General features: G+C 40.6%; 1 long non-coding RNA gene across 1 annotated transcript; it reads right to left on the bottom strand.

Annotated features, from left to right (window-relative positions):
* Positions 1-2,640: 2,640 nt before the first annotated feature.
* Positions 2,641-13,028, bottom strand: LOC145453313 (uncharacterized). Its single transcript, XR_013919711.1, has 3 exons — positions 12,927-13,028; positions 10,505-10,600; positions 2,641-2,729 (listed from the first exon to the last, which is right to left on the bottom strand). It is a non-coding gene; the product is annotated as an uncharacterized LOC145453313 (long non-coding RNA).
* Positions 13,029-26,279: the final 13,251 nt, after the last annotated feature.

The raw sequence follows: 26,279 nt of genomic DNA on the forward strand, positions 1-26,279 counted from the left end.
GATTGCAACATTTATGGCACCAAAATGAAGAAACATATATTTTATGAACATATCACGCCCAGCATCTGGCGCAGGGACTGGCAACATACGCACCGCGGGTCGGATGGGCCCGCGACGGCATTTTGATCGGCCCGCAGAGAGTTTCTACCGTCAAAGTGAAATCCTAATCTAAAAGTATATAGACAAATTTTATGCGCCAAAGAATGGATCCAAGTTTTCCAACCTGAGAATGACTGTAATGAAACGACTTGTTCTGTTCGAGCAAACATTTTCGACCATGAACTATTGAACATTAACACGACAAGGATGGGTACCAATATAACTGGTGATATGAATTTCAGGGTTGGAGCGTAATGCTTTGACAGCAACGAAACACTCCTTGTTCATCAAAAAACCAGCCTTGTCGATAGGGCATCCGCAATAAGAATGCGCCAAATCTGATAGCCGAGCTTTAAGAGTAGGTATATCATTGTCCGATTTATGACGAGTGTCAGCCGTAAATATTCGGGTTCATTTCAATATGAATATACTATTTAATTGTATATTGAATTTCTGTACCTCCAAGAAGCTATTCAAATAGTGGTTATGTATATTACAGGATCAAATGGATTTCGTGGCGAGGTTTCAATCCCTGCATTGGGAAAAATTAGGGAAATACTTCGTAAATTTTTATTTCAAACGACTGTTCACTAATTTGATGAGACTGACAACTTTAAATCGAGAAGGTTTCGCAGACATTACGAAGTCACCCTGATTGATGTTACTATCTCCATATTTATATTTTTACCACAAACCCCAACAAAACGTCGCTAAACAGCAATATGTTTGTATCAGCAGGTTATTGGAAAACTGGCGATGAAAATGAATTTCCACACTACGATAGCTCATGCCAGACGATTATTATGATGATATGAGTCATGAGGTTTTAGCAGTTGTGGTGCGAAACTGCCTCATGCTTTCTCAAAATAAAAAATAAAATAAAAATTAGGTTATCAACCATTTTAAAAATTTAGAGGTCTCGCGGACCCCCTGAAATTGCTTCGCGGACCCCTAGGGGTCCGCGGACCCCCGGTTGAGAACCACTGGCCTATACGAACTAGGCAAACTTTTTCTGTGGATCAGCAAACATAGTAGTATCTCGACTCGACCTAAATCCATGTGTCCAAGGAAGAGAAACATATGTAGTAGCCCAGATTGCGAAGGAATAGTAACATTATACAAACTGGCTGTTGCACTTGGCACCTTGGAAGCAGATAAAGTGACCTGTGACATAATATTTCAATGTACACCTATATGTTAACTGCAATCCCATATTTCTCCAATTCTAACATCAAATACTTTCTTAGGTGCTCGTGTAAACAGCACTTGATAAGATCTAATGTGCTGTTAACTAATTTACATTGCTTTAATTTTAGAAATTCGAAAGTGCCAAAATAGAGCCAATGTGCCAAAGTCATCATTCCGGTGCCAACCAGCATGAAAATTGCCAAAATTCCGTAATTTGATTTCTAAATGCGTCACTTGACAACACTGGAAACAATTCCTCTCTCCCGCCGCCCCGCACTTCTGGTTACGAAATCCGAGTCCGTATCTTGGGATGCTCAAAGTCCAATTCCAACATTTTTTTTTCAAAATCACAATCCGGTCCGATCCGGCTCCAACGAAAATAACCCATAATCCTGATCCTGTCCAATCCAAGTCAAATTCAATGCTCATCTGTGCTGCACTACAGGCAAACCGCGAGCGCAGCTAGTGGCCAATTTATAGGTTGATTGGAAATTCGTGAAGAGTGTCAGCTCGGAAAGCTCCGGGTTTCAGTATATTTATTCAATGCATATATTACTTAAACATAGAATTACATACAATACATCGACAATCTTCCTCAATCTGTTGGAAATTACCGCCTCAGGTCAAATCTTATGATCGTAAATCACGGATCACTGACACTGGATCCTGTGAAGTCTCAATATAGTAGTGTATACAACGGAGTGTCCTAGCTGAGAAGGAATTCAGGGAAATTAGTCGACTATAGTTAGTTGGATGCCACGAGTTTGGTATTCGAGAGAGACATTTCGAAATAAACCAAATAAACCTTAAACTAGTTTGCTAGGCGATCTTTGGTGCACTGATCTCAAGTCAGTTGTTGATAATATTTGTTGACATCACAGGTTGATATACGCTGTTCATTCGAATTCTCTACTAGTTGCTGACGATTACCCCTGACGAGTGTCAGCCGAAAATATTAGGGTTCATTTCAATATGAATATACTATTCAATTGTATATTGAAGTTCTGTACCTCAAAGAAGCTGTTCAAGCTGAAGCTGGAACATTCCAATATTGTGAAATGACCGGGAATCTCTAATTGAAAAGATCTGGCTATTTTTGCCGAGTCTTACAAAGCTTTTACCCTACAATCAATGGCGTATCCCAGGGGAGCGAAAAGGGAAGTTACCCCACTAAATCTTCGACCTGAACATTTCATATACTGGTCACTTCATATTATCTCATGACATCAACATCAATGCTTGCCCAATGGTGTCTTCAATTCAAAAGTATCTGCCTTTTAACATTTTTCTGTTCACCTTGCTATGTCATACGTCCGCTCTTATACGTCTATGACACAACTCATAAAGACACTATTTCTCGTCGCGGGCAGATATGTATTTTAAACAAAACGCAGACTAATTTAACATAGGCAAATGTTGTTGTTCATATCCGGACCTGGAACCTGGAAAATAAAATGCTTTTTTAAGTAAAAGAATGTAGTTTTCCATTCATTACAAGAAAAAAAACTAGAAGGGTCAAGAAAGGCCATGTAATGTGTAAGAAACCTTCTTTTACAGGGATTGGGTTTCAAACTCAACTTGCGTCGTGGGCTGGACTAAAACCTTCAGATCGCTCGCGGGCGGCACCGGTCAAATTATTTCAAATTGTTACCTCAAAATCCGTGCCCGTGTTTTCATGTGAGTACTTCATTATCGAGCCACTGTACGTGTAGACTACATTGTATTACGGATCAAGGGAGTTCGATTCTAGAAACACCCTTATTCGCAAACAATCGATTTAGCAAAAGTACGATGATTGGCCGGTTGAATACAGTAATAAACCGTTTAAAACAGTGCAAAGACGATATACGCTTGCATATTGTTATGCTCCCTTTGTTGTTAGCTCTGGGTTAAGAATATGCGCTGTGAGTAATACAAGGGGTTTATAACTCTAAGATACGCGCACGTTGGAATTTGGTTCATCAGTATTGATTCGGGATTCAGGTTCATTTGGAGGCCGGCGAGCTTTTGAGTCCAACCTGATACAGAGGTGCGACAACATATATTTGAATCATAACCTTGTGACTATCATATTCTCAATATAGCCTGCATATACCGGATTCGCATTGCCCTTTTAGCTTCTTAGAAGAACTGATTTTTGGGAATTTGGTGTCAATGTCAGTGATTTGTTTCCTAATGGTGACTGGAGTGAAGCCATATTACGGCTGTGGGAGGGTTATAATCCGGCCTATGAACATAATACAAGATTTGTTGCCCCGAAGGATTACTTAATAGAAGTATTTCTTGCTAAAAACCTAAACATTAGTTAAAATTGTGCTGGATACTACAAGCAATTTCCAATTTACTCAGAATTCCGTCGCTGGCCAAATGAAATGGTCTGGCGGGCCGTATGTTTGATAACCCTGGTGTATAGCAATACTAAGATTACTAACATGATGATTAAATATATTAAACAAGTACGGGCTTAATGATGAGCCTTGTTTATGTGTGTAATGTTCACATGCTTGCTAAGCATGTTGGTGTAGGTCTCATTTCCAGATTGACTGAATGCAAGCATGGTAATATGATGCTTGGTGGTTTGCTCAGGCTCTTCATACCGGTCGACGCTTTACATACCATGCAAGCTACCGTGAAAATTGAAGTCATCATTGAATCGCTAAGAGAAAAGACTTGATAACCATCTGGCTTCGGTTCCGCTGTGACCTCACTACAGCGACGGAGTCGATGGTAATTCGTCGCAACTAATGGTGTGAGCTCACCTACAGGTGAACTTAGCGGATTCACGATCGTCAACGCCTGGCGACGATGGCAAGTCATGTACTGACTTTAAGCCAGGAGAAAATTAAGATGAGTTTTTGAGACCCACCCACATTGTATATGACTAGTCACAACTTACTATGTGTATATCACAACAATATATCATATACAATATAACATACAATTATTACAGTATTGTTACCATCGGTTCGAATTGACCTTCTATGTGACTGCATTTCTTCTGCTTTCGAACGTTCCATTATGATGGTACCATTATTGTACGTAATAATATTTTGCAAGTGTCGTATTCAAAATGCTGAACATAGCCTATTTCTAGCTTCGATTCCATATTTTTGGATCAAATAAAATAGTTTAATTTGCCTGCCTTGCAAAGAAATAAAACCCTAATTTTTAATTGTTTCTTCCCGTACTACCATGGCCGAAATCTGAAGCAATCAATTATTTCCTGTCGCTTACATTGCGAGTCGAAATTTGCGACACAAAATATAAACAGTCGATGTTGTAAAAACCGCAGACGGTGCAGGTAGTCAGAATTGCTCGACACTGAGTAGAAAAAGTTACATTGTCAATCGACATCAAGTGTAAACAGAACACGAATATTAGAAATACTCGTGTAGGTAGCCCTAAAAACAAATTGAAACATCACATCGCTGGCTTTTGTTTGTCGAATCAACGGTCATAGTCTTTAACATTGCAATTTGCAATGATTCAATCCCGGAAATGACACAGGTAGTAGGTGTAATTTACTAATTTATATATCTATTATTAAAGATCGGGAAGAAGTCATATCTTTCATGCGAGGTTAATCAAGTCACTCACATTTCAAGGTCAATTCAGATAAGTTGAAGTCATGACGAATTTCAGAATTCAGAGACATGACCCGAGTCATTGCATTTTACATGAGAAATCGAGTAACTAAGATGAAATTAATTATGGTTGCAAAAGGGGGTTGAATCGCTAACACATAGATAGAACTGCTTAACGAGATAGATATGCTAATTATGCATAATGCACCCTCATCGTCTGTGAAAATGGAGGATGAAATAAGAAAACTCATTACGGTAGGCAATCAAAACTTATAGGAAATTAGGGGCGGAGTTGGATGCTCGAATATGTCGATTATCGCGTTCCGCAGGATCAAGGAAACCAGTTGATCTTAGAGCATAAAGTTAGTCTTTAATCTCGTGATTTAGCAAACCGGAAGAAACTACAGATAACTAGTTATCTCTAAACAAACAATGCAGTGTACACTGCGGTCATCTGGAATCACTCAATAAACAACCAACTATGCACGCACAATTGCATAGCGATATATCTATGTAGCCAGGGCCGTAAAAACACTTCGTCAGCCCGCTCCAAAAAAGTTGGTCTCGGGCCCCACATCGGGTGATAAACCGCACTTATGGGAGCTGAGCCCCCCAGACCTCTTCTGGATATCCGCTCTTTGCCGCTACTTCTCACCTACGTTGGGTGTCCGTTTGGTGGGCCAGCTATTCTCGCCTAGACGCGCCAAGCGCGAAAAATTTCTATAATTCATCCTTGAATCGGTCAATATCATCGGGAATTGCATATATAATGCTATCACTTTTATCCTCTCTCTCTGCTCACGTAATCAGATTTACCGGTAGAGCTGAGTAAGGTGTGTATGGAAAGATAGGACCCCTCAATAATAATTGAACATCTTCAGGCGTGTACCCGTTGGCTGGAACGAGACAGCACTACGTCAGCCCCCCAGAAAACTTGGCTCGTGGGCTCCTATAGGGTGATAAACCGACCACATCCTATCACGTTCGCTTTTGCCACGAAATTTACTGTACTGTTCAGTGAGCCAGCGCCGGGCGCGAAAATCTTCGATAATTCATGATAAAATCGGTCAATAAGACCGGGAATTGCATATACATTGCTATCAATTTCTTGTCTTCTCTGCTCACGTTATCAGATTTACCGGTAGAGCTGAGTGAGGTGTCTTGGAGACGGTAGGGCTCGTAACTAATAATTAAACATCTTCGGGAGGGCAGACCCGCTGGTATGACTTCGTTATAATTATGATGTTATTTCGTGACCTCCTGTCTGCTATATTATAGAATCGCCCGAACGTACTAAACTACGCACATGATTTCAAATAGGTATTTCTTCACTGGCATATAATTTTCCCTGCGGGATGGAATTCGTCTTCTGTGGTTCACATTGCCAAGACAAGAACATTTGGCGTCAGTTATTTATATGCGCCTATGGACAATTGAACCGATGTGTATTTTGTATATATAACGAAGTTTTCGGTCAGCTTAAGGGCAGTCCTTTCCGGCCAAGGTTTTCGCGCTGCCGATCGTTCTGGCACATTTCTTGGAGTCGCATGTAATATGTCCTAAATCGTTATATGTCTTGGTGCGTCGTGCCGCGGTAATCGTCAACGCCGATATGTCCACTTATTTAAATCTTGCGTGTTATTTCTTGGGGGAAGAGAACCAAATAAGCAAGATACTTTGCAACTTGAAATCGCGCAAAGCGCTAAAGATTTTTGAAAGAGTTGCATAAATATTTAAAAATACTCTATAATTTATGCTAATTCACGAAACAATTTCGGGCCGCCTTCGAGCTCGGCCGCCACCAATTGGGGTGTTTGGGGTGTGGCAGTTACGGTCTTATATGTGTTTATATTCTTTAATCCGATTCGTCGTTGTACCGTATACTGATCAGACATGGGGTAATCGCGATTAGTAATCGTAATCGATTACGACGATTACAGCATTTTCAAGTAATCGTAATCGCAATCGATTACATTCGAAAAAAATCCAAAGTAATCGTAATCGTAATCGACTACTTCACATATCTAATCGATTTCTTCGTGAAAGAACGATTACTTTTTTATTTGTACAATGAATATGACATTACCGAACATTTGTGAACAACTAAGAGATGTTATACCAGGTTATTGATAGCGTAAACGGTTGATTTTCAGACGCCACTGCTCATTATTACGTCAGAAATATTAGCTTTGCTCGTCCTTGCGTAAGAAGTATCCACACGTAGTAAATATATATTCGATGGTCATTGTTGTGTTATTGTTAGAACAGTGTAAGCCATGCTGTATATCAGGTTATCAATACACTCCAGACGCCACTACCTCGCAGCAAGATAATAATCACCACTCTGCCTAGTTTCAAATAGTAACTTATGTATTGATGTTTGGTTATGCTTAGTTAAACGCAGTTTGACCGTTGCTGCTTGGCGAGCAGTAGGCCTATCTATTTAGTATACGTATGTATTGTACGTACACCGGACAAAGATTTGAAATTTTGTACTCAAAATAAAACATTATGATGGTTAAAATCAACAGCTGCTGATATATATTATAACCGGCCCGTTCTTTGCTGTTTCTCGTAACGGCAGCTTTCAGTATCTGTATTGAGTGAAAGGTAGAATTTAAAGTTCACTTTATCTTATTCTCATATGACTATACTTGAAACGGGCGCCAATCGTTATTTCGTAATTCTTCACTCAAGATTTATACCTGTCGCCATGGCCTTCCGCTTATACACCATGTTAGCGTGGGTTGTAGGCACAATCAGGACCAAAACAGCAATTCGTCCCTCACTCCCAACGTTGGTATTGGTAGGGTTGTAACCAAGTCACAATGTTCCAAGTCACAAGTCAATCGCACTTTTATAGTTTTGACTCGAGTCAAGTCAAGTTATTTTCAATTCACCCGCGAGTCAAGTCCGAGTCCAAGTCAGCTAGTATAGGGACGATCCCGAGTCATAGTGTTTGACTCGTGTACGATGCCAAGTCGTTATGTTCACAGATCACTTTTAAGATCAATCCGGTTCAACCCCCTTTTTTCAACTCTGCTCGAGTGATATAGAATGGCTCGTATTAATAATATAGTAATTTTCATCAGCTTTCACAGTTTACGGCCCTATTTCCAAGTATCAGAACTGATAGACGAAATAAAAATAATGTGGTAACTTTACTATTCTTCGAAGTTACGTGGAATGTCTGTCTTGGCCGTTCTAGTCTCGAATCATATGACTTGGTTCGAGTCATGCAAAATGACTCGAGTACAAGTCAAGTCAATACAAAAATTGACTCGAGTCGAGTCAATTTACGCATTTTAAAAAATGACTCGAGTCAAGTCTAGTAACCAAAACATCGCGACTCGAGTCGAGTCATGACTCGAGTCATTACAATCCTGGGTGTTGGGGCCCATAGGGTGGTCAGTTTTCAAGTTGATGACTGAATTTCGTCAATAATATTGCTCATTGCATTATATTGCTATTCATTCCGATTTACCGGCAGAGCTGGGGGCACGTAATTCATAATTATAGCATCATGTATGTTGTTATAATTACTTTATTGTATGTTGTTGATTCGTGACCTCCCGTCTTTTATATAATCAAAAGATACTGGAGTCGCCCAAACGTAGCAGACTAAAAAAAAACTTTTGTGAGACGCACACACCAATTATCATGTCTTCATTCCTCTGTTAGTGCCCCGGGTGGCATTTGCACTGTTGGGGCTCAGATTGGAAGGAACGGACTATTCGTCACCCCCACAGAGCGCGGCTACTGACAACGGACACATACCAAAAGTTTTGGCACAAAGCACACTTTGTGGAGTTGTATGTTGGCCGGAATTGTACACGTCTTTTGGTGTGTCGTGACGGAGCAATAGCCGCCACCGAAATGCATATTCCAATAAATTATGCTTGCTTTTTTCTTGAGGGGGAGAGGTAAGCATTTCAAAATCAAGCTATTTAGAGTCATTAAATCCCGAAGCTCGAAGAAAATTTTCAAGGTATATTACTCTCTTGAAAATACTCTATAATAATTTATGTTGATTTACGAAATACTTTTGAGTCCCCTTAGAGCTCGCTCCCGGTCCTATTGGGAAGTTTGGGGTGTGGCAGTTACGGATGTGGCAATAATGCAAATCGTTGGATGCGATGAATAGTCCTGCGTAGAGTTTGACAATGGGTGTATGATGACGTAACAAGCAAAAGCATTAAACCTTTTCATCGCAAGCCTTATATTGTCTTCCAATATCTCTTCTGAAATTAGTTCTAAAAAGCAAAACAAATGTAATCGTGAGTAATCGTGATTACTTTTGAAATGTAATCGTAATCGTAATCGACTACTTCCTGATTTTGCTGTAATCGTAATCGTAATCGTAATCGCGGGATTCACAAGTAATCGTAATCGCAATCGATTACATTCGCGAAGTAATCACCCCATGTCTGATACTGATTAGACACAACTTTTTTTCGCATCACATCAATCACAGCTAGACGATAAGTGGTTATCAACACTTTCATCTTCGCGGACCCTCTTTTGGGCGCTACAGACCGCCGCGAACTCCCTCACAGTTTGCGTTCAAATTTAGCTCAATTTTCGGCAAGCCGTCATCTGTATCGCGTGCATCATTTTTCACGTATATATGTGCTTTTGACGAACTTAATAATAACGCGTAACACTTCCGGCGACAATTTTGGGTATGATTGCAACATATATGGCAGCAAAATTGAGAAACAGATCTTTGATGATCATCATATCATGTCCACTGTCCAGCCTAGTCATTTATATCTAGAAGTTCATCTTGAAGTATATTCCGGAATAACGGTATGAAATAATATATTTTCTAAAACTCCACTAAAACATCTCTGAGCGTCACTATGTTTGTATCAATAGGCTTTCGGCAATTAAAATGAGTTCGCAGAGTAGAATATTTCATATCAGACGGCCATTCTTTTTATTTGAGTTCTGAAGTTTTAGCAGAAATGAAGCGAAACTGTCTGGGGAGATTTCTAATGTAAAAATACAAATCTGGCTATCAACTATTTGGAAAATTTGGAGTTTGCGCGAACCCCCTGAAAATGCATCGCGTACCCCCGGTTAAGAACCATTGTCGTGAACTTTGTTGACTTGTTGGAAATCTTGACGACGAAGCCCCGTCAGCTCTCATCAGTAAGAAAAGACTGGTAGACGTGAAAGATCCTCCGTTCAGTTCGTATGGCGAGAAAGAGTTTGTGGATGGATTTCGTTCTACGAATGATCGAGTATTTTTGCTGCTGGATATAATTCGACATGGCAACGACACACTCACGTGAAAATATTGGTTGATATAACCAGCTTTTACCATAATGCCCTGGGGCTGTATCAGACATGTGGTCAACATGTTAACGTCGCTCAAAAAATTTATACGCATTTATATAACCGCTACTTTCAACTTGACGATATCAAATAAGGAGTGTAAATAACTTTGCTTGGCTTCAATACCTCATGTATGCAAAACGTCGCCGGATTACTTCTGAGGAATAGAATAACCCTGTTGCTGACCACAGCTGATAATGTGTGTAACTGTGTATACGCTGTGTACACAGTTGGCCACGTACCCGTGCGTTCGTTTATCGCCATTTATCCATTCAAAATTGTAAGCGACTTACGGCGGCAATTGATTCATGTGCATCTCCTTCTGCTGAAACATCTAGGATGGGGCGCGCAAACGCTTCCGTTTCCACACTGTGAGTCACTCCAACAGCCTGAAAAATCATGTTACCTGTCATGTAGGATATGGTAATAGTGTATTATCAAATTTCATTTGCCATGAAATTTAAATTTGGTTGACAAAACCCATATCGGGGATGTTCTTTCCTATTTTTTTCAGCTCCATTCGCACTTTTATTTTTTGTAAAATAAATTCCATTCGCACAAACTAATCGAAAATTATTATGCAAAACGAAGATGAAGGTACTTAACAACATTTTGCTCAGATGTGCAACAAAAAGCTCGTTGCACACCCCTACACTAGCTCTTCCCGACGAGCTTCGACCATGTTTTCCAGAAAAACCAGTCGGATAAATCTTATCATAAATTCTCATGATAAAGTCATATTTTCTGCGTGTCTCACTTATTGACTACGGTACCTAACACATTGACCTTGGATACCATCTTTGTCATTCGCACTGCATTTTTTTCATTCGCACAAGTGCGAACCGTCACACAGGCTGAAAAGCACTGTATCGGCGGTTCTTAAACTCTTTCCCTGATCAGAGACCCCTGCATTTATTTTCGAGTCTTCCAGGACCCCAAGCAGAAAATTCATACTAAAATACTGGTTCCCAATCGGTGGGCACACCCTTGGGGTTAAACGTGTTATTTCTAGTGGATCTGTATTTATAATTGTAAAGGAAATCACCATTTTTTTTCATTTTTGTCATTGCGCAACTGCTTAGTATGACATGCAACTGGTTCGTTGTGTAATGTGTGATCGTTTCGGTTAATTTTAGCTAGTAGTATATGTTTAAATGTTCTATTAAATCTTTCGTTCTGGCACAACCCCCCTAACTTGGTAAACTATGTGCTGAAGGATCGGCTCGCGAGACAATTCTAGGGAACCATAGCCCATCGTCTGCATTGTACTTGGCTGTGAATGTTAAAGCTGAATTCATCACCGCCAGGAAGCTAGTGAAAGTACAAATCCTCCCGATCTTGAAAACAAAAGCCAAATTCACCGACTGAAATCAAAGCGAACTTGTATTATATTTAGCAAACAGCTGAACAGCCAGATGATACCATGCCAAAGTAATCGAAATGTCGACACAATGGATGAAGCGACATATTTTCTTTTGATTCATTTATTGTTGAAACAACAGCATTGGCGTAGTCAGGCGAGGCTAAAATGGCGGTGCCCCTCAAATATAGTTTGTAACTTCTCATATATCAACGTAAAGTATAGCACTTTCATTGTAATTTCATAGGCTTGAAAATATTTCTTTTGCGCTTCGCACGATCTAGTGTCACTACATTTCTTGCTCTAAAAATGGGTACGCCTCCAAATAAATGAATAGGTAGAAATAAAAATTACATAATCCTTTCAAATATTATTCGCACTTACAAGAGGGCAATATATTCTTAGAATCAATTGAGCCCATTGGCATGTTTCAGCCAACAGGTGTGCAGCCTGCCGGCTCCGAGCTATTAGTCGCGTGTATTTCCGCGTCAGGACACATCAAGACATAAGACTATCGGAAAGTTTACGACTTCTCGAATTGATACTGCTCTTGAATTCTCCGTTGGTTGACTAAGAAAAAGGGTCAACTTTCCGGCTAATCTCCCGAAATAATTGCCGGAGCGTTACTTCAGTGACGATTTACTGTATCTCAGTCGAATTTTACCCTATATTTACCCAAAACTTAAAAAAGAGGACAAATTCTCCAGAAAGAGGACATTTTAGCGTCATCCGAGGTCACTTTCCAAATAGTCAAAAAAGAGGTCAAATCCTCCTAAAAGAAGACGTATCGTAACCCTTTTTAATAGTAAACGCGGACTCACTACTAAATATCCATGCGCAAAATCTTTTCCGAGCGAACCATGTCAAGGTTTATGCGATTCGAGAACGAGCCGTAATAAATGGCTGCGAACACAATATTTATTTATCTATTCTCTTCGATCCATTTTGCCAATGATATTGACACGTGCAAGCTACTATGAATCTTATCCTCTCCCATAATTTTCGCACAAAATGCCATTCACCCCCGGGCAATGTTCCCTCTAAGCTGCGCACGTGCGCAAATGCGCAGTGCTGACGCGGTCTCTGCGCACAGAAAATCGAACTTGCGCACAAAAAATCCGAATTGATGACCTCTTTTTTAAACGCTACGCACTATTTTCCAAGGGTCTGCGCAGTGTGAGTGTGAGTGTGCGCAGACTCGTCAACATTAGAGGGAACATTGCCCCCGGGGATTAGTTATTGTTTTATATTGCCGGAATCGTAAGTTTGTCTGGCGATATACATTACGATGGAAGTTTTCAACAATATTTCGACTGATTGAGACTAAGTCATGCGCAGAAAACACGTATACTCACAATTCCCCGCTGCATTGGCCGCAACTGCCACAACCAACAAAATTGCGAGTTTCAATATCAAATTCATTTTTGATGGTGATATTAATATCTCTTTATCTGAAACATCACCATCAACATCACATTATTCAGACAACAAAATTGCGAGTTTCGATAGGGAATTCATTTTTGATGGTGATATTATTATTTCTTTATCTGAAACATCAACATCAACATCAAATTATTCAGACTCTTATTCGTTTCTAAGTGTTGGAGGATTGTCTTAGCGCTTCCTCACATTCTCATCGACGGACATGGTGTCTCAAAAGCCGCTAAAAGGGTCGTGCTACAAATCGGCAGATACGGATTCATAAAAACGAAAATCGGCCTTGTGTAAATGACGATTGTAGTCGCTAACACCATAATCGCCACATACAACAATCCGGGTTTCTCATCCTCATACTAAACGCGTATCTTACAAAAGTGAAAAAATAACAGTAGGAAGTGCTATAAGTCTTCAGACTGTCCATACCATGAATATATTCTACCCTCAACGCGTTCCAGTAGATTCGCAGAACGCAGTTAACTTTTCACTGCGTTCTATCTATTTTCGCACTAATACCGACAGATGTTGAAAAGTTGTCAGCGGAATGCGAAGCCAAATTCGTGGCCCGAAATTGCAGTCTTAACGAAGAGCCCAAAAGTATTTAATAAGCATAGACAATTTGTATGATGTACGTATTACGATTATAAAATGAATTTGAAATAGGCTATACCCTGGATATGTACCGTACATGATCCGGATTTTGGATTCTACTCGGACTGAAATGCGGTGGGTTTTTCCGAACCAGATTGCTAAAAATCATAATGCGTACACACACCGTGGGTCTCAAACTCAAATGTTTTCGCGGGTAATTCTTTTAGTTTTTTATGAAGACGCTGGTCGCAGCATCAGACAGGGGGTATTATATGTATTTGAAAGTAGGTATTATTTGACGGAAGCTTGCAGAATAGCAATCATATTCACATACACATAGTGAAAATGTGATTTACTATGTATATATTCACGCTGGCCACGCAGAAGTCATATTTAAAATATTTATGTAAAATTGTTGTTGTACTTGCATAATTTGTCGAAATAATGAGTTACAGATACCATGCGTGAAGATATCCTGACATCGTAAAAGTTGTCGCGTCATAATATTTTGCGGACATTTGACGTGTCACATCACAACTATATGTAGAATATATCAGAAAGTAGAAAATATTAATCTAATATCAGAGCATTTGCGCAATGTAGTCAAGTCAAGTCATACTGCTTGTAAGTAGTAGTGCGGAGCGAATCGACAAAATCTCTGGTCCGAATCCGATCCGGTTTTGCAATTCTCTGATCCGGCTCCGGCCGTATCAGGAAAAAGTAGTGATTGGGCTCCGATCCGGCTCCGGTTAAACATGAAAAAAATCTGGCCCAACACGGTACGGAGGTTTCGTGATTTTCTAAATATGGCTCGTTTATTTTCGCACTGGCTTGGCGGTTACTTGCGTGGGGTTGGTTGGTAGTTAATTAGTTACAAGCGTCATGTTTATCCATAAAGATTCTGGCTTTATCAAAAAAGTACTGATCTTGGCCCGATACGGTCGGGCCAAAATTGAAAAAATCCGGCCGGATATCCAATCCGGCTCCTGTCCAAGTGTCCATTCTCCGCACTGGCAAGTAGCCTATTCATGTCATTGCCAAAGTCAAATTAAATCATCGTTCGAATATTGAAACAGATCAATAACAAGTCAAATATAACATAATTGAACCATTCTAATGTAACTGTCCAATCGCTGATGAATACACTGTTGTTACAGATATATGGAATTAACATCCACTCACGTTTACACGACGATATTATCACGGATGAAGAGACCTAAGATGACCCATGCTGTGACGAAGGGGGAACAATACGCCAATGGTTTTCATGCCGACCTGCTTCAGTAGCAAAACGCTACGCAACGCGAGCTACAGCCTTTTGGTATAGGCCTACTATTATTGTCCATGACACGTTTATAGTATATTTTGCGTCGTGATTGTACCAACTCACCGCGTTCCGTGTCGCAAGTCCTTCTCCGATTTTAACGTTTGACCAGACTCAACTCCAATCATTTCAATTTTATCAACCAGTCAGTCCGAGTTCGAACAATTGAATTGATCACCGTAAAAAATGAGAGCGTTTTTTGTTCTAGTTTGAAACGTTTCACTGTAAAACTTGCTTCGTCGTGTCACAATTACACCATAGTGGTGCAGTAATCCAAAACCGAATAATTGCGACGAGGCCTGATCCGCACAACACTACACCTTTTCTTGGAAGCGTTGTTAGAGTAGGAGAGCCCAGAAGTATTCACGATGATGGTTTACCCCAGTGTTTCCGAACTTTCTATACACAACGACTACAAACCGCGTGCGAACGCACGCTACCCACCTCCAAGCCGCGGCTTGGGCAAATAGAAAACAGCATACCGGCTCAACCATCGCAGTATTAAATTTAATTAATTTGTGCAATATGGTGTTGGTGACATCAAGTTCATATATTAGTACATACTTTTTTAAGACAGTCATGTGCAAGTGCATACATAACTCTTATTATTAGTTTAAGCATTCCTTCAAATGCGTTTCTCCGTATTGGAAGACAAAATGGTGTCGCATGAGTGTATTTTGGTTTGAAGTAGGGTTGTTTTTAAAACAAACGGTGTTTAAAACACTTTGTTTCAAACAGTGTTTTAAAAATAGGCCTCTAAAAAAATCTTTTTTTTCCAAGTTCTAAAATTATGCCATAAAAGTGTGAATTCTTTCTGAAAACATGTTGTATGAGCCTACGGACAATTACCACCAGATATAGCTGACATATATCGTTATGGGATGGCTGGAACCCGCAAAATAGTCGGTTCAACATTAATAGTACAGATATTTCGTCAAAGGAGCTATGTCTACTTTATATTTTCAATTGTCAATGCCAATCACTATGACGTCACAATTAAATGTTCGTGACGTCTGGCTTAAAAGAACGACTTTTAAATTAGGCCCTTGCTTTAAACATGTTTGTTTTAAATGCAATCCTAGTTTGAACGCTATACTCAGTTTAGCACTACTGTATTTTCCGTGAAAGAAGCGTCGTTAAATACGGGCCTAAGACCGATTATTTAATTGCATTCTTTAACGAAAAGGTTTTTTCCTACTGTCCAAACACCCCCATTACAATCTCTGGCTCTTAAGCAGGGTTCCCTGAGCCAGTCGCAGGGTTTCTGCTGAAAGTCAAGACGCACGCACGCATACGATTCTTGATGAAACGCCAGATTTGGCCATTAACGGTTGCAGGCAATTACGCCTCACCAGTGGTCGAATTTTGCGGTGGTATACTTCGTTCACACTGGCATAAGTAAGAGCGGTTCTGCTTCGAAAACGAAATCACGTCTTTCTGAAATGCCGATTCTCTTTCCAATATCTTTCGGCTCATTTGAAATTGGGCGATTGGTTGCATGCATAGTTGCGTGACGAAAAAAGATGCCACTTTCTAAAGCGAACTGGTCACTCTTGCATTCATGGTGTCTCGCTTCGATAGACAATTTAGACCAGGTCGTAAGACAGTACAAAGTATACGAGGATCTGCTAGTGACGAGAACCCTAGGTAATAACCCTAACACTCAGGAATGAATTCTGGCGTCAACCTCATTCGAACACGACCCTGTTGATTATAGGCGTTGCAGCAGTGGAGCATATGCAGTGACGCGAAGCCAGAGGAGGCAAGTGAGCTGATGACTCACCTGCCAATTGCTTATTGCTGGGTATAAAAATGTTCAAAATTGATCATTTATGAGCAATTGAACATCGCTAGAAAAATACAGATATTGAAGGTTTTCACTATAATTTTCGCTTATGACAGTTGAGTTAATCGTCACTCATCTCCCCCTGGCCGCGCGTCACTGAACCTTACCCTCCATATACGTGGAGCGAAAATTGAACAGACCGTATTAGTCACTGAAGCACAATCCGTTTATTTGCAGATACTGGCGCAGGCACACGCGGAGAGCCCAACTGAAGTCTCGAGTTTTTGACATCCTACTAATATACTAATTCGACCGGATTCGATGTATGCTATAAAGTCACTTTTCACTCGACATTATTCATGTGTATTGTGAATTTTGATGAGCTTAATGCTTCCTCTGTTTTAATCGGATGGTGTCGAGGAAATTAGGCCATTGGAACGAGGGCCATTTTGACAAATATACCGTAAAACGCTCAAAACATGTCGATAAGTTACACCGCTGTACATTGTAGACCAAAAAACGAAATATCAAATGTATGATCAATTATTTACTCACAAACGATACTAACATGCTAAATGCTAAAATTGTCCGTAATCTAGGAAGACTATTTGATGCGTCGAACTACAATGTCGTATGCAGTTTAGGCTAGGGTTACCATATTTTTGTGAAGCAAATTCCGGACACTCTTTAGCGCCCACTAGCGGATTTCAAAATAAGGTTTAACACATTGACTGTCAATATGACGTCACACTAGCAAAGCATTGCCCATCGACTGTATATACACTATACAGGAATGAAGTGGAACATAGGTCATGAATTGGGCCATCTGTAATGTGAGCTCTGGTGATTGCTACTTACTAGGGTTTGCAATAGATTCCGCCACGGGCCGGATGAAATCATCTGGCGGGCCGTGTCTGACCTGTCAGGATTGTGTTTGACAGCCCTGCTACACAGTTAGGTCGGTGCGGCTATCTGTTTATGTGTTTTAATTAGGTGTGAAACAACATTTTTTCTCCCCCGCTCCGCCAAAAAAAGCACTGATCTTGGGCCCACCATATGGTAGTTGATGTAACTTGTTAACTTGTTAGGCACTTACTATATGCATTTGGCTGTTAAATTTTATGTATGAATTCTGTCAATAATATTGATTCTTCGATAGGCTACTATAAAATGCACCGATAGGTTGCACATCCGGTGATTTCCAACCTTTTATGGTCACGACCTCATTTCCCACTTGAAAATGTTCCGTGGCAAAGCTTAAAACTCGATAAGCTGATTACTAAAACAATTCAGCTTGTCCACACTTACTCACGGCCTAGGAAGCTGATTACGTCCAACATCATCACGATCCCCTGATAAAGGCTGACGACCCCAAGATTTGGAACCACTGTCTGTGATTGAAGCATTCAATCGGCCTTAACCAACTCTACGAATATACCGTTAGCTTATAATTGCAATTACAAACAGACTTATTTCAGTAAATGATGGTTATTTATATTCATTGTGATTGCATTTTTTGGCGAGGGTGGTGGTGCCCATACTAATATCATTATACGTTGCATTAACCCGCGCGCGGCGCGAAGAACAATTTTGAATAGCATAAATCTGCTTGAAAATAATATTGTTTATGTTGATTTACGAAAAACTTTTGAGCCTGCCTCCAGCCTTCAAAATTCCGGACATTTAGGCATATTTCAGAAATTCCTCCCGGACGCAGATTTTTCAGTGAAATTCCGGACATGTCCGGGAAATTCCGGACGTATGGCAACCCTAGTTTAGGCCAGATGACTCAAACTCATAACTGGTCATTTCGACTACTCACGTAGCCTACGCCCGCATTTCAGGGTAAAGTCGTAATGAACTAGCTTAATGCTATATACCGATGTTAAAAATGTCTTTGTCCATTTCCGGTGAACTCCGAAATTTGGGTTGTTAATGACTTAAGCCTTAGTTCCCACGCATTGGCGTAGCCAGATGCCTGTCACATTTTCGTAGATCTTCGTATATGACCTTAAAAGTAGAATATTATGAGGCAGATGTATTTGACTTGATATTTTTCCTAGCACTTAACGCTTATTATTGTCACTCAATTTCTTGCCTTTGATACCCCCTCCTGAAAATTTACCGAATTGAGTCTGACAATATTTGCAATTATGAGAGAACGTGTCGTCCAACATCCGACTTCGCAACCGCACCTTCAGAAAGATGGAAGACGATGAGACTAACACAAAATGATAGACGCATCTACGCATGAATCTTCGAAATTTATATGTCTGAGCGCCGAAAAACCCAGTATTTGTCGAATGAGCCCAGCGGCATACAGGGGCGACTCGCAATATATGCCAGTGACATGCGTATTGGCTGAACTCATTCATTTCCTTTCAAAAATGTTAGCACCTTGCGCGGTTAGTTCATGAGTGCACTATGCACGTTGACTTTTCATGACATAATTGTTATCGATTTTGATGCGTAGTAATATAAGTCTTTTTCATCGCTACGTATAATCCGGCTCGCTCCTATCGGCGACTAAAGAAATGGCCCGCACGCAAATCTCATGTCCTACTTTGGCCGAAAAGGTTGCCCCCCTGTATCAGGCAAAAAAAAATCTCAATAGCCGCCTCAAAACTGAACTTTTGAACGTAGTCCCTTTCTATAGAAAGAATGGATAGAGCTGACAGCAGATCATCATCCATGGTAGAACGCAAATACGATTTATCAGTTTGAGCTTTGAGAAGCTCCTCTAACAGCTCGCATTTGAAACACCAATGGTCGGGGGAAGTTCCAAACACGAGCATAAATATGGTGTCGAATCAAGTGGGTGTGATCTAACAAACCACTGCAAACATCAAACGCTATGGCATTACAATCAAACATGGTTCACTGATCCGCACCAGCCTCTTATATCTGTCAATTTCCACAGTTAACTCCATTTTAAAAATACTGATCTCAATCTGAAGCTATTGTTGCCGCACTGATTCCGGAAATGCAATTTGAAATCTGGTCACGTAAGCGGAGCCACCCCGAAATAGCCGTCAAGTCTGAAAATCGGCGTTGTTCCGAATAATCGCTCGATACAACTTCAATCATCTTGGTCATATGGTCATTGTGTGGCGGTGCCCCGATTGTTCGGTACAATTGGCCTTGATGGCTATTTGGGGGTAGTTTCATTGCCATGCTCACATTCTAATTTGTGTTTTCGGAATTCGTGCGGCACTAGCTTTCGATAGACTTCGATTTACTATAGTTTACGACAACGTAGGTTATAAGCTTCGATCACTTCGTTTGCGATCAATATATTTGTGAGAGAACAATGGAGGCTCACGCGTTACACCAGCGTTTCGCGAACAATCCGAACATATTCAAGATACAGGGATTTTTATCGACACCGATTACTTGATGACTTGAAATTGACTCGTGAATTTTGCTCCGAGTCACGAGTCAATCCAAATTCCTGATACGCCGAGTCAAGTCAAGTCCAGCCATTTTAGCAAAGTGACTCGAGTCAAGTCAAGTCATACGAAAAAGTGACTCGAGTCATCCTAACACTGGTCTGTGATGATAGATGTGATTGTGCGGTCGACCTCAATCGGTCTCGAACCTGCATCATCGCCAATCCTACCGTATAAATAGACAGTGTTTTGTGTCGTTTTTTCCTCAATATTTCCGATTAAAAAGAGTGCGTTTGTGCACAGCACTCATCAAAACAGGAAATTACATCGTTGAGCGGAAGCCTTAACATACGCGGCTTCCTCGAGCTGAAATGAATTGATCTAAATTGTTAGCGACATAAATATAGTTTCATGGTATTACACTTCTCTCAACCATGTGAAGCGATGGATTTGCATTCCATAATCGTCTTGTTCGTATAATTTGCAATTTCACCTCGAAATATTGGGTGATAATTGTTACAACACAGCCGTAAACGAAGATGAATCTCAAAGGGTACACAACCACACCCTCATCGTGTTTAATAACACATGTTCAAAGTGGCGGTGTCACCTTAACAAACACTTGATACGGAGTAAACTGATTACTGCAATTGTACGATGTATCCAGGTCATTTTAATGGCTGCATTCCATCTTTCAACCCTTTGTAATCGGCCGGCCTACTGACCGAAATCTTTGCCGCATCCACAAAAAAGACGGTAAAATGTCATCCATATGGCTTAAATCGACACCCAATATATTGCCGTAAACCTGAATTAGCCGCCTAGCGGTTTGAGATACTCTTATGGCTCAGACGCCAGAGGGAATAGAGTTGTGCGAGAAGATGTTCTCGATTTTTTGAAAATGAAATACAATTTTGTTCTTCAATATCTCCTGACGTGATACCTAGGCCCACTCTTGGTATATGAACACCTGATTGCTTTCCGCATGAATCTCTACGCTCCAACGAGACATTACACACTACTATAGCGCTTCATAGCGCAGCCCTATGATCTTAGAAAGGCAGACATGATAAGCACGAATCACACGGCCGCCGCCGATGAGTAAACGATTACGTAATCGCGTATTCTCGACAGTATTGAGAGGAGTCTGCTTTTCGAGACTCCGGGTCCCTCCGACAACTTTGATCTCTGAGGCAAAGTCCCTCCGACTCCGAGGTGCTCAATCCCAGACTCCGAGATAACCCGAAGAATCTTGTCCAGTCTCCGAAACATCCATATCGGTAGAGGTATAGTTATTCAAAAACATTGTCGAAGTATCCCAATGATAGCAACTCTTAGTTCCTCTGACAGCTTCCGCTTCAAAGATGAAGCCTCCTCATCCAACTTACGGTACGTTTCACCGTAAATCTGGGTGGCAAAACGTATTCCGCACCAACTTTGCCATGCATTGCCCCAATTTCGATCAAGGCATCAGCCATCTGCTTGAGGCCCTTCCCCTCAACAGAGCTCAGTGGTCTCATATCCTGGGATACAAAGGAGACAACAACACGGCAAACCTTCTCCTTTGATTTCTCGCTTACTTTTTTGTTGGAAGAAAGAAAGGAACTTATCTTCATTTGCGATCCATTCTCCTTTCACACTTCGATATGTCTTCGAAGATGCGACGTACCACTTGTCAACTTGTGATACTTTAGCTGAACATTGCAATTTTGACATCTCGCAAACCCAGTATACTGGCCATTATCATCATGCGTCAGAGTGAAATCATTCCACACGTCACTCTTTTTCTGCCTCTTTGTGGGTAACCCACTTGACATCGACGGAGGAAAACCAGCCAGTCCGAACTAACTAACACTAACATCGACGATCACATCACAGGTTTCAGTAAATCAAGTTCCGCATCGCCATGAAACAGTTGATGGAGCTGCACTAAACAGACATGATGCATCACTGACGCACCGATCGACACTCCTTGGAGTTGACTAAATGACTATTGACTTCCAAGTTTAAAGCTGCTACATGATATCTGGAATTTGGAGTTTGAGACAGACCAGCAGCAGAAACTTGTTTGCGGTGCTGATTTTTCTTATCACATCAGTCATTTCTCAATCAAACCAAACATTACAAGACGAAAATTCAGAAGAGTTCTGGATGACTGATTACGTCAATCAATATTGAAGGAAGCGAGTTGATGCAAGCTGCGAGCAGAGCAAAGCAGACGGTTGTTGTGGCTGTTCAGAAATTCGGAATATTTTGTTTTTACAGGGTTAGATTAGGGTTACCATATTTCAGCAACCCAAATTCCAGACACTCTTTAGCGCCCACTAGTGGATTTCAAAATGAGTTATGACGTCACACTAGCAAAGCTTTGCTCATAGACCAGAGGTGGTCACGGTCCGGTTCAGGAGTATGTGGCTGTGTGTTGTGTAACGGGGACCGAAAGCACATGTTTTCAGCCCCCTCCCGCCCAAATAAACAATGATTTTGAGCCTACACTATAGAGCAATCGATGCAACTTCTAGGCCAGGGGGGGGGGTGCTTGCTATATGAATCTGGTTTCTATATGCATCTGGTCGTTATTTGAATAAATTATGTCAATAATATTGGTAGTTCCATATATTACTATATAGATAAGCCTACTACTCTCCGCCCTCACGATCAGAGTTAATAGCGGTAGTGAAAATGTTCCGTGGCCCAGATAAAAAATTTACGAACCGATTACTAAAAGAAGTCAGCACATTGGCCCAGACTTACTCACGGGCTATTTTGGAAGCTGATTACGTTCAACATACTCGCAAATCCCAGAATAAAGGCAAAAGACCCCCGTTTGGAACCACTATCTTTGAATAAGGCATTTGGACGGCCTTAACGATCTCTAGGAATATACCGTTCTCCATAATTGTGATTACAATTAGGCTTATTCCAGTAAATGAAGGTCGTTTTTATTTATATTTTATGGCAGTTTTTGCGAGGTTGGTAGTCTCCATATTAAAATCAATAAATGTGATAGTAAATCGCGCGCTGCGCGACGAAAAGTATCATACATCCGCTTAAATATTCCCCCAAAAATATTGTTTTTATGCTGATTTACGAAAAAAATTATGAGCCTACGTCAAAATTCCGGACATTTGGCATATTTTAGAAATTCCTCCCGGACGCTAGTTTGAACAATGAAATTCCGGACACGTCCGGGAAATTCCGGACGTATGGCAACCCTAGGTTAGATGCTGCTATGCCTCTATGAGCGGATCTTACTAGCGAAAATTCGTCACAACGTCATTAAATCATTATAACACATTGCATAAGTTATTATTGATACCAACGTTGGGAACACATTTTCACAAAATGGACCTATTACTACGTTGAATGTCATCGGTATAATGGGATATATTCCGTTATGATCATGAACTTGCTGAAAAAATCAGGGTAGCTAAAGGTTGTACCACTGGGAAGCCCCGCTGTATGCTGATGATTGTAAATGTTTCGCACAATTACTGGGGTCGCATGAAAATCGGTCACAAAACAAATACGCAAAGAGGAATGTGACTATAGAAGACTGCAATGACAGCAACGTGTAAGATTCTGGAGATCTTATCTCATAATATGGTGACATTCAGCTGTGGATCCAAAGACTGCATCTCAAGGCAGGGAGCAAATGATGCACTGCGAATGATATTGGGCGCCTTTAATTTTGTGAACTACAGACACTGCTCAACGAAAATGCCTTGCTAGATCACTAGGTTACTCTCCAGTCCCCAATTGCAGTGCAGATGGCTGATTTTTATGCACTTGGCAATAATTTTTTAATGTTTCCCGTCATATTACAACTTTACAAGGTGTCAACTGTCTGTGTTTTGGTTTGTAATCAATAGTGTCTTCTGGTCAGAGCTATCGAAAGATATCGGGGGCAAAACTTACAACACTCAGGAAAAATATCTGTAGTTAACTCCGAGTCCACTCCGAATCCACTCCGACTCCGCTCCGGTGCTCATCACTGATTCTCGAGAAAGGCAACGCGCTTCCAGCTCTACATAACATAATAACTATCGTACATATCTCCATGCTATTGAAGTGGTATCAACCTCAGTTGCTTGTTATAGGTAACTTGCAACTTCATGATGGATCCGTAAGTATACACATATTGCCTTATTCGACACTGCCCCGTGGCTATATACGCTCGAGAAGTCATTTCATGTGATACACTATTGCTGTATTTCACATCAATTTGAACTGTATTCTACACAGCTAATGTTCCATGTATGATCATTTGATCAACAATTTACTGTTCATAGAAGCCAACAGTAACTTCGTGTGACATCTAAAACAGATATACAACTGCCTCTATATGATGTTGTTATTACAGGCTCGGGTACCAAAATAGCCTAACTCGCACGCTTATTTGTGCACTTTGTGCAGTGTTGGGCTGGTGTCGGCTTTGTTGTACAAAACTAAGCTCTATGATAGGGATATTGATGAATATGCCAGGATAATGGCCAACCATATGTACAATTTGCAATTGCCTGAAGCAATTGTACATCTGTTTGAAACCGCAACGAGTCGGATGAACTTACGCAGCCATGATTTTCACGTAATAAGGTATTGGTGTCTTTCACGTCATTTTGAAACATCTTCTACGTGCTAATCTTCGATATAAGGACTTTCATAGAATAGTATGGCCAACAACAAGTCATAGAAGATAACTGTAATTGGTTATATGACGTCTAAAACGAAAGATACAATGGTTTATATTCCAGGCGTTCATTCACGCGAGCATCATTACAAATTCAATTTTGCGGGAAACGTTTTTGTGTGTTCAATCTGCATTTCAAGCAGGCTATACATTGATATAATGGGTTGTACATGGTCTGATGTATGCGTATTCATAAGAGCTATCCATATAAATCGATTGTTACAGTTTAAAAACTAATACAGGTCGAGTTATCTTAGAATGAATAACGACTCCTCCGTATTAAACAATTGCGGTCTAGTAAATTGGACTGCCGGTCGCAAAGGGTTAATTGCGTTGGGATATTTTAAGACCAACCATAGCTTCAAGATACTTGCTGCATACGCCATACGATAGGAGTGCAGCAATTGATCCAATAATCTGTCAACGTATGATTTTTAATCAATGTTTACTAATATCAGGTTGGGGTCGGAGATATATCACCATTAGGGTTGTTCAGAATTGACCGACTTTCAAAAAGTCCAGGTTTTCAGTCCGATTCCCATGCCTTATACCTTAAAAACATACTCTGGCTACTTTTTTTTGTAACTCGTCCCCTGCATCCGTGTGCACATTGAGCTGGAAGAATAGCAGCTGAAAAAATGGGGATTCCCCTAAAATCTGAGTGTCCTATTTGATGCTATACATGTGGAACATGATTGGCTGAGTCTTCCAGTTTCGGAATGGCATACTGATCCGGATTTCGTGACTGCTCGAGAATTTGTGAATATTGTTGAAGTAGTTAATGATGCAGCAGAGCGTATGGTAAAATTGAATACCGACTATGCTTCGTTCATAACGGATGACAAAAAACAGCGAGCGAGCCTCCTACAAGCTGTGGAAGATCACCGGAACAGATATGCAGATTTCTCGAAATCAACCATATCATCCACCTGATTTATGTAATATTTTGCCAAGTTGATCTCTTTCTTTGCCTTATTTTTTCGTTTCCTGTGATGTTTATTATGTGGCTGTGAGTGGATGTTACATTTACAGTTGTATTCTTGCACATGGGGATCCAGGAAATTGATGAACAGTGCCGGGTAGGTTTGAGGGGTGTAGGATATGTGATCCAACAAAATGACTATCAGTTTTAGGTAGTTTTGAGCAGTTCTAAGGCAGTGTGGGACATGGAAATGATATCCTGAACTAGGAATGCCTTATATAGTGGGGTTTTGTAGCACTCCAAACCGCAACAGCTGCATAAATCTATGTTATATGACACTTTAACTAGGCTAGGTAAAATCGTGACACTCAGATTTTAGGGGAATCCCCTATTTTCAGCTGCTATTCTTCCAGCTCAATGTGCACACGGATGCAGGGGACGAGTTACAAAAAAAGTAGCCGGAATATGTTTTTAAGGTATAAGGCATGGGAATCCGACTGAAAACCTGGACTTTTTGAAAGTCGGTCAATTCTGAACAACCCTAATCACCATGTAACCAAAATTTGGTT

Source organism: Botryllus schlosseri, chromosome 13 (assembly GCF_051294905.1).
Source record: "Botryllus schlosseri isolate E-star chromosome 13, Bs_hap1, whole genome shotgun sequence".
In the NCBI taxonomy this organism is placed as follows: Eukaryota; Metazoa; Chordata; class Ascidiacea; order Stolidobranchia; family Styelidae; genus Botryllus; species Botryllus schlosseri.